Genomic DNA, 9,811 nt, shown 5'->3' with positions numbered 1-9,811 from the left:
TGCTGCTTTTGTGTCTTTTTCATGAATGCCAGAGGTACTCGGAGTGTTGCAAAAAGAAAAGCGTTTTTTTTTGTTTTGTAAAAAAGTGAGTGCTGATTTTTATTTTATACAGGAAACGCATGCATGTTGAAACACTATTTAAATTCTATAAATAACTGAGAAATAATAAAGCAAGGAAAACATGATATATGTAAAAATACAATTTGATCACATAATTTACTTCATTACCTCTGGTGGTTATCTGTTTTTTTTCTGTTGTGTTTTTTTCTCTTGTACATGTTTCTTAATCTTCTGGTTGTAGTTAAATTTGTAAATTCTATACGTTTAATAAAAAAAGTTTTAAAAAATAGCGCATCTCTGCTGGAGGAGACTCCTGGTTTTCATACAAATATAACATCTCCAAAAAACTAAACCGGGCTGTGAAGAGAGGCGATTTATAACAGTTGGAGAAGGAGAGCGACAAACCGAGGAATGAAAATCATTAAACAGAAAAAAAATAGTTTACTTCACAGATTAATGCGTTACAAAGTGTACCCGTGTGGAGCAGTAGAGAACGAGCACAAGTCCCTGAAATAAGCACTTTTAAGGGTTTTACACGAATCTTCGGAGTAAAAGAGCCAGGAGGATCAGACTCCTGATCCTGGAGGTGTATACTGGTTTTATTTCCACCAAGCTCTCACTTCTATAGGTAGTCTGATGATTTCACTTAACTTTATAACTGTAACAAGACTTCATCTAATTGTACATTTATAAGACTGTCTGTGAGACACTTGTGAGAGCAGCTGAATCCCAGGGCTGCTGTGGAATCACACACAGACAGATCTTCTTCTGTGTGATCTGAGTCCCACTGCTCAGAGCTACAGACTGGTCAACTGGTCACTATTTTAGTCACGACCATCGGCCTTTGGCTACTAATAATCAATATACTGATCAGAGTGTCAATACTGGTGTTTATTACATAAATACAAAAATAATTCCACACTCACTTGTGTTATAAAACACTTAAAAAACATGTTTGGAGGCTGATATACATTAAAGAAAGTAATACTGAAGGGCTGGAAGTCCTGGAAAGGGTTTATTGAAGTTTCTTGCTTCTGCCCTGGAACAGAGCCCACAGCTGCCAGATCAGTGACCCCTGAGCCCAGTTCACAGAGAGGAGAATCAGGAGCTCTTTTATGTCTCTAAGAGGGCTGGGAGAAAGAGGAAAAGGGGGAAATGTGACTTGAGTCCAGGCTGTTCTGTCTGATATTGTTCATGTAGCAGTACTGATTGTCTGAATATCTTCTGGTTCTGGATTGTGAGGATAGAGAGCAGTACAGCATTGAGCTTCTGTCTGAGTGTGAGTCTGAGCTGTGAATCTGACTGAGAAGAGAATAATGATTTTTTATTCTGTCTCTGAGAATTTTTCTTCTTTGCCAAGTGGTGTTACATCCCCTTCAGATACTCTGCACAGACTTCCAGAGTGAGAGAAGAGGAGAGAGAGATGGACAGATAAGAGCACACACAGCGAGAGAGACATACGTCTTGATTTACTTTGAAGCAAGTTTCAACGGTAAACGCAGACGTCACTTTGAGCACTTGGTCTTTTATAGTACAAATATCACACTGTGCTCTACATGGGCGTGTCTTCAAGATCGTTGTGAACCAAACCTTCTGCTTTCCGAGGCAACTGATTCTTTCGTCGTTAATTCCCAAATCTTCAATGAGAATCAGTGAAACGAAAACCAAGCACATGTACACACTCGCGTCCTAGCGTGAAAAAAATGATGGAAGCATTTGAGAAATAAGAAGAGTAGTCTGAACAGCTCCGGCCTATGAACTGCTCTACAAAGTGATCGCTACCTCCACACCCAGTTTATAACACTGACAATGATGCAGGAAGCACAGCAAAGTTGTAAAACCAGCGGTTTTCTCAAAAGTAAAATCTTCATCTTTTAAATATTGTCATCCATATATTTTCGTTTTTCTCTTTTTCACATTACACGCTTTCGAGAAATAGACTGTCTTGTAATGAAGGCTGCATTAGAAAATGTGTATCTAAATTAAAATCGGGTTTATGACTTTTGCGTTATTCAGCTTTCTTAGCGCTTGGGTCTCGATTCAGATATTGCAATGAAAGCAACAGGGGAGTAAGTTTCCCTTTTCTAAATCAAAGGTGATCTGCTCACAAGGAAGTATAAAAACTTCAGCGTTTACTTTTTGAAGACCGCAAATTGTCGGAACAATATTGCTTCATAAGCTAATAAGTAACGTTTCTGAGCACGCATTGTATTACTAATGCTGTTATTAATACAAAAAAAGCTTAAATTCACATAATGGAATTTGGACGGCTCAAAGTAGTCTTTTCCTTGTACAACTTTACTTGCCCGCTGAGTAGAGTTTAAAGCAACGGCAGCAGATGTAGCAGTAATAGCAACAGCATGGTTAGAGTGACACAATACACTCTATGAAAGAATTGCGGCTTCAGATCGTTCTGTTCTGTTGAAGCTACCTACAGGCTCTGAACTGTTGACATTGGCTGTGATCTTCTTTTCTCAGGTTTCATGAAATTCTTCACATATTTGAAATATTTCATTCGGGTTCGCCTAATACACGGTGCAACCCGTACCTGCAGCAGAATGCTGTGGCACATTAAGCCGTTTTGTTTATCGGTTGTAAGGATTGAGGAGCGTACTACAAATCGAGCAAGCGAAAAGAAAATTAAACAGGAGTCACTTTTTGGATTGCTAATCCATTGTGCTCTGCTCGTCTAGGGTCAAATCCCATCCTTGTCATGGTTAAGGCCTGAGACGTGTGTCACCGTTTTTCTAAACGGTGTTTGCATTTGTTTCCTCTTCTACTCTTGTACTGGAGCAGTAATATTTCTAGCGGTGGACGAACATGGTATCACAGGCTGACAGCAGGAACACGTGGCCACAAGCTGCAGTACATTGGTTTGGGAACAGCAATATCTTTCCTGTGGAGACAGGTGCGCCGGTATTAATACAGCTCTTTCGAGCGGAAAGAGTAACAAGAACTGACTTTAACTTACCAGTTATGTTCAATAGCTAAAAACACAAAACCAACCAATTCAGTGGTTGAATCTAAATTACAGAAGCCAATGCTGCCATCAAGGAAAAAAAAAATCTTGAGTTATGTAGTTTTGAGACTAAATATCTGACTTTCAGTTTGAAGCGGTACAATGGATTCCAGGTAACATTCGTTCTTAATTCATATATATGAGTGTGATAATGGTTAAAACTGTGTTTACATGAGGAACAAACGGTAACCTTTTCATTCCGAGAAGAAAGTCAGTCTGTATGCATTTCTCAGCGTGCACATTATCAGGAACACTAAACCCACAGTGCCAGCAAACCTTTCGATAGTCTGTAGGTACTGCCATTGCAAATGTAACAGGTTGTTCATACACACACGATATCGTTGCTATCTCGCAATTAGGAGATAATTTTGTATTTCTTAATTAGGAGAATTCTGGATTTTTTTCCTTGGTGGCAACAATGCACTTCCGCAATAAATCATAGACTCTGCTTTCAAAATAGCTGCACCAGGCACTTGGACACAGATAAACATAGGGATTTAAAATTCAGGAATATGAATGGTCAATTGCTTACAGTTGGGTTTTTTACGTTTCGTATTTAGCGATTTGTATATCAATCTTTTAACAGTTCATTAAAATGCATACAATATATCAATATATAAAATAAAAACAACAGCACCGTTAAATGCTGGGGAGACGGGTAGTTTTTTTTTTACAATCAGATGCCAATCTCTAATGCTGTGTGTGAGAGCTTACGTAACTTTCCTTTTCTCACATTTTCTAACGACTATTCCTAAGGTGCACCCTGTCAACTCCTAATACTTTTTAAAAGTCTGCCTGCATGTTTGATTATTGTCGTTTTATTTAGAAAAAGTTCAATATTGATCATAACTAAAGAAAATTATGATTAAGAATAAAAATGATTGTATGAGAAGCAGGAGGAATCTCTTCTCTCCTATGGAGCATGAGCTGAATCAGGAGTGAGACATTTCGTATGCTCGTGCATATGTCAACGCATGACCTACATCGTAAAACTAAAACTAAATTAAAAACTAACATTAAGTTGTCAGAGATATTCATTTATATACAAACAAGAGACAGACAAAGTAATAATTCTACATTTACTTGTCCTACACTGATCAGACTAATTGAAATGTATGGAAGCCCGTTTCCGCGCTATGGTATCTCAGAATTCCGACAGCTGGCAAGGCCTGGGTTCGAGCTAATGCAGTGAGACATGAACTAGGGTGGGAGCGGCGAAGGCACAAGCCCTAGAACCCGAATCCGTTACAATAACAAAAGGACAGACAATGAAATATGGGATATTTTGAAGTCGCAAATGTGGGATATAAAGTCAGAATTCTGAGTTTTTAAGTTGCAATTCTGAGATACCATAGCGCGTTTTTTTTACTCCCTGGCGGAAACGGGCTTCCATAGGTTCTCAGTGCTGCGAAGCAAAACCAATCTCCGAAAAATCAGACAATTATTATCAGATCATGTCAAAAGCTGATCAGTATTTCTTTACTGGGAAGCAAAGAAATGCTTGTATTACACATTTTAATGTGACATGCAATTACACGTGAAAAATAGTAAAATTATTTTCATTGCGGTACGTGTTGATAGAACACCCCCCTCGATAAATGAAAGTGTGGACGGACGTGCCGCATGTTCCGTACTCTGTCTGGCAGCGAGTTTAACACACTGTCCTCGGAAATTAGAAACTAATTGAACAATAAATTCATCTGAGCCAAATCTACACGTGTGGGTGATTTAATTCTGTCTAAATTGCGTGGAACTCCTCCGCTGAGGTCAGATACACACGGGAAAGTGTGCAGGCTGCTTCACGGAGTCCCGCCTCAGACTGGAAGCAGGTTCTAATTAGACGCTGAGAACAATCCGGGTCTCTGTGTGTAATTGATTGTGTTGATTGAGCGGTAATGTGACCAGGTGTGTGGTAGCAGGTCCTGCCAGAATAAAAACCTACTGTAGTCACTGCGCTCACAATTTATGCTCTCTTGCTTCAACACAGTTTGGTGGTTTACTTGTCTTACTCATGTAGCAGTTTAGCGGGACGTCAATTTGCGCTCGTTTCTCTTTGTGTTGTGCCTGTGCGCAGGGGCTGGGCTCTCCGCACTGATCTCCGCCGGCCGGCTGGCTGGGACTCTCGGGAATTAGCGGTCCAGGCCGACTTCCCGGCTCTCGAAGACGCAGCCCAGTCCTTAGTTAGTCATGGAAGAAAACCGAGAAGAGGTCGGAGTGGCCTCTGTCGTTCATCAACGATCCAGTCAGGCAGTACTCCTCTGTTAAGCGCCGTTTGTTCACATCGATTGGCTTTTTTTTGCCTTCATTCGTGCAAGTAGTAAAAGCAGACGCCCCTATTCTGCCGTGACCCGGATTCGAACCGGGGTTGTTGCGGCCACAACGCAAAGTACTGACCACTATACGATCACGGCGAGTTACAGAGACACACAGAATTCTGATCTTTTCCGCCCCTGAATAGGATTGGTGAATTGAATAGCATTCAATTCACATCGAATATCACTGGCGAAGCTCAGCGCTGGGCCACTGGGCACAGTTTCGCACCGTTTCCGTAGTATACTGGTTATCACATTCGCCACACAGGCGAAAGGTCCCCGGTTCGAAACAGATCGGCTTCTTTTGTCGCCACGCACAGTGTTTGGGGATTCGCCTAGCGCTGTGATCGAACAGACCCACTCACCTCTTAGTGTGGCGGGATCTGCACAGTGCATGTCGCAGCGCTTCCTGCTTTCACTTCAATGCGCATCCTTATGTCGAGTCGTGTGCCGTGCAGCTGCTCTGAAAGCGAGAGCAATGAAAAGGTGTACGGCGCTGTGAAAGGAAACACAGAGAAGTGAAAGCCAGTCCTTTCTCTAAGGAGGTAGAAGAAGAGCGACTCCCCCTCAGGGAATCGAACCCCGGTCTCCCGCGTGACAGGCGGGGATACTCACCACTATACTAATGAGGAAGACATCGCTCTTGTCGACCCCCGGCATCGTGTCCCGACCCACCGTGCTGGAAGCCGACGCGTGCTGTGATTCCTTTACAGAGCAGAGATGACAACCGAGGAGCCGAGAGATCATTTCAGCATTTGGCAGCAATTCAGCTTTTCGAAAACAGAAACGACCAACTCGGAATGACTTGCTTTTAATGCTTTTCAAAGCTATCTTTGTGCACGACGACTGTGCCGCCTAGCAGATACAAGTGGGTCGTGGCATGAAAATGCAAGCGATGTTTATTTTTTGACCTGAAAGGTGCGAATAGAGAACAGTTTCTCTCGTCACTCTCTGTGGCGCAATCGGTGAGTGTGTTCTGCTATTAACTGAAAGGTTGGTGGTTCAAACCCCCCCAGGGACAACCTTACTGGTATTGTCAATGTGAACACTGTCTCCGCTAAAGCCGAAACCATAACCCTCTTTATATTTGCAGAAAATGCGAGTCTTTTGCTCGTGTCCAACAACAACACTAGAGACCGGGGAAGTCCAATAGTGATCAACACCGCAACTCCCCAGAAAACCATATCCACCCATGGAAAAGTATCTTTGAATGGCTGGCGGGAGATATCATTTATACTCCTGTTGCGTCCTCTGCTAAAATCGTTTAGAAATACAACGCGGAATTGTTTGAGGACTTAACAAGCATTGTTCCGTCAGCACTGTGAAGTTGGATGTTGATATTTTGATATATTTACCTTAATGTAACATAAATATAAACATAAATGCTGTACAATCTATGCTGTACAATCAAACACAGTTATATTTTGAGTCTCATGCTGGTCGTTGTATGGATCCAAAAGAAAATTTTAAAGCTGATACATTTTCGATTGGAATTTGCATCTAGCTGCAATCGGTATCTTTTACTTTATGTATGGTAGTGGAAATATTTTTTTTTAATGTTTTCTAAAGAAGATCTCATGAAGTATTGCCAGGACCTGCCTTTGGCGCTCAGTAGCGATAACACTGTTGATATAGACGGAGAAGAACTGTAAGATGAATTGATGATCTAAGATAAAATAACTCTAACACCCCTCCTGTAACAGTGTTTGTATTCATAGCAAGTAATATTCTTTTTCAAACCCGAACGTTGCTTTTGCATTAAGTGTTATGTAACCATTAGCGGTTTCGGTAGCTTCTGAAGAGCGCACTTTTCCAAACTGAAACCTATAAGAACATTATTCAAGACGCACCATGGCCCAGAATCGTTCATCGGGACTAGGATTAACATCAATTGAAAGTACTCCAAAATAAAAGATTTGACAGAAAAATTAAAAGTGTAGGCAAGTATTAAAACAACACCATAACTTCTTGACTTCCAATCTCTTTCCTGGTTCAGGCCATGTAAAATGACATAATCAGTGGAGTCATGCCGAGGTTGTGAGTTTAAGCCTCACCTGGAGCAGCCTGGTTTTCTGTCTTGACAGGTAAACTGTGGTTTGTGTTATTTGCTAAATAGAGAGAGGATTCTGTGCTAATTGTTCTCCTCCTGGGAGAGGTCAAGATGAGAAGTTCACGAGGCTGGTGGTAAATATCCTGTCCAGGAATATCGGGGCTGTAGGGGGTCAAATCTATAGATGTAGTGAAGACATAAGTGGAGATGGTGTGTCTGCTATCTGTGTGAGAGCTGGGCAGGAAGAATAATCTGTCGTCTGGGAAGAAGAGACCCTCGTTGGAAGAGTGGCGCTCCTCACAGGAGAGAATGAAAAATAAATCTTTTTCAGGGACGCTGATTTTTCTCTTTGGGGGAATTAAAAGCACGTTTAGCACGTGGCGCAATGGCAGGGCGTCTGACTCCAGATTAGAAGCTTGCACGTTCAAATCACGTCGAGATCAGCTCATTTGTCTGCAGGTTCTGCTGGTACCAAACCTGGAAATTACACCACGCAGTTGAGTTTTATCTGTACACCACATAGGTAATCTGAACGAAGTAACAGCGCAGTACGGAACACCCAGTCAGGAGCTAATGCAGCGAATCATCTTGAACACGACAAGAGAAAAGGCACACTGCACATCCGCGAAACATCACGTCCGGCTTTAGAGACAGTAACATCAGAGAACGGAAGCTTCAGACCTCGTTTTTATTACAGGTTAAAGCAAACCTGAAAGTTAGGGAGTGTTTGGTCACTTTTGTTTAAAAAAGTGTCTGAAGCCTGTAATTATAATTTGTCCTTTTTTAATTGTGGTAGAAATCCACTCCCATGTACCAAGACCTACGGTATATTCATGTTTGTTTAAATGACTAACGCTATTGGACATTAGCTGGTGTTTTTTGTAACGATTTGCTATTTCATGCAGGAAAGAAAGGAAACCAGACCCAACGTTTGCTTTCAGGTGCGGTCTATTTACATAACGGACATCTATTTCTGAGGAGCCTGATTTAAATCACACAACCCCGGTAGAAGTCGAATCGACAATCTTATAAACCGAAATCAGACGCGTTATCCATTAAACCACTAGCCCGTCACGTAAATGAATTGCACCATGGTGAGTTCAGCGCCGCTACTAGTAATACACCACCCCATCTACAATTTCTAAGTAAGAAACGTGTTTTCTACATTTTTATCAGTTTTAAAAAATTATCACTTTTAAACAGACAAAGCGTTTATGTGTCGCTCTGAATTTCTAATTGATTTAGAATTCAAAGAAAATAGCGTTTTGTTCCACAACGGCGTTAAATTATCACGTCTTTCATTCTACGTCTCTCTTGTAGTAAAGCAGACCTTGCTAGGTGAGCAAACCTTGCTACCGGTTTGCTCCGCTAAATTAGGTCACTTTTCACGTTAACTCACTTCTTCTAAACACCACATTTCCTGGTGCACGTTTTCTCCATGTAAAAAAGACCCTTTACATGATTTCTCTTTTTTTTTTAATCAAAGTGTACAGAAAGAAGAAAGAAAGGAAAAGCGTCATAAATGAACTCTGTCGCCCGTGGGAGATGTCAAGCGCAGTGGACATGAAAAGTGCCCGATAAAAGCCTTGTCTGTACGTTTCTCTTAGTGTCGGGGCTCCTATTGAATGTAAAGTAGGCAACGTGCTCAGCCAGCCGACTCAGCGCAGGTGTCTCAGAGCGGTGTGTCCAAGCGGCAGTAAAGAGGCAGTAAAAGAGGAGAATTCTGCCGGCGCCGTGGCTTAGTTGGTTAAAGTACCTCTCTAGTCCGGAAATCCTGGCTCCAAATCCCAGCAGCCCATCGCCTGTGTTGCACTGGACACCCTGTAAATCATCAAAAGCACATCGAGCTCCTTGGTAATGAAATTGCTGGATAAAAGCCACTTCACATCCTTTCTCAACTTGCTCAGCGAGCAGGCTCACCGCACACCGAACGATGTGACAGAGAGGTGTGTCCAAGTGGCTTTAAAAGGGCAGCACTTCGCCGGCGCCGTGGCTTAGTTGGTTAAAGCGCCTGTCTAGTAAACAGGAGATCCTGGGTTCAAATCCCAGCGGTGCCTGTCTTTGCGCACCGTTTATTGTTATAAACAACATGCTTCTGCATTATGTTTAAAGGAAGTGTTCATTTCGTTTTTGGCACAACTTGTTTTTCAAGAAATCCACACATTGCGAAAGATAAAATGCTCATCTTTCTTATCAATGCAAAAGAATTACTGCCAGCTGGCAAAAAAATGACAACGATTTTTTTTTACTTTAGCCAAAAATCTGTGAATGTAGAAAAAATACGACATGTGTCAGTTTCTATGGCACACTCAGTCAGGGTGTGCTTCAGTTAAACACAACGTTGGTAGATCAAACGCACCCAGAGACACA

General features: G+C 41.8%; 1 non-coding gene across 1 annotated transcript; it reads left to right on the top strand.

Annotated features, from left to right (window-relative positions):
* Positions 1-9,424: 9,424 nt before the first annotated feature.
* On the top strand, positions 9,425-9,498 carry trnat-agu (transfer RNA threonine (anticodon AGU)). Its single transcript has one exon. It is a non-coding gene; the product is annotated as a tRNA-Thr (tRNA).
* The last annotated feature ends 313 nt before the right edge of the window (positions 9,499-9,811 follow it).

This window comes from Atractosteus spatula, chromosome 10, assembly GCF_055471065.1.
Source record: "Atractosteus spatula isolate fAtrSpa1 chromosome 10, fAtrSpa1.hap1, whole genome shotgun sequence".
NCBI lineage: Eukaryota > Metazoa > Chordata > Actinopteri > Semionotiformes > Lepisosteidae > Atractosteus > Atractosteus spatula.
This window is presented reverse-complemented; position numbering and strand designations above follow the sequence as displayed.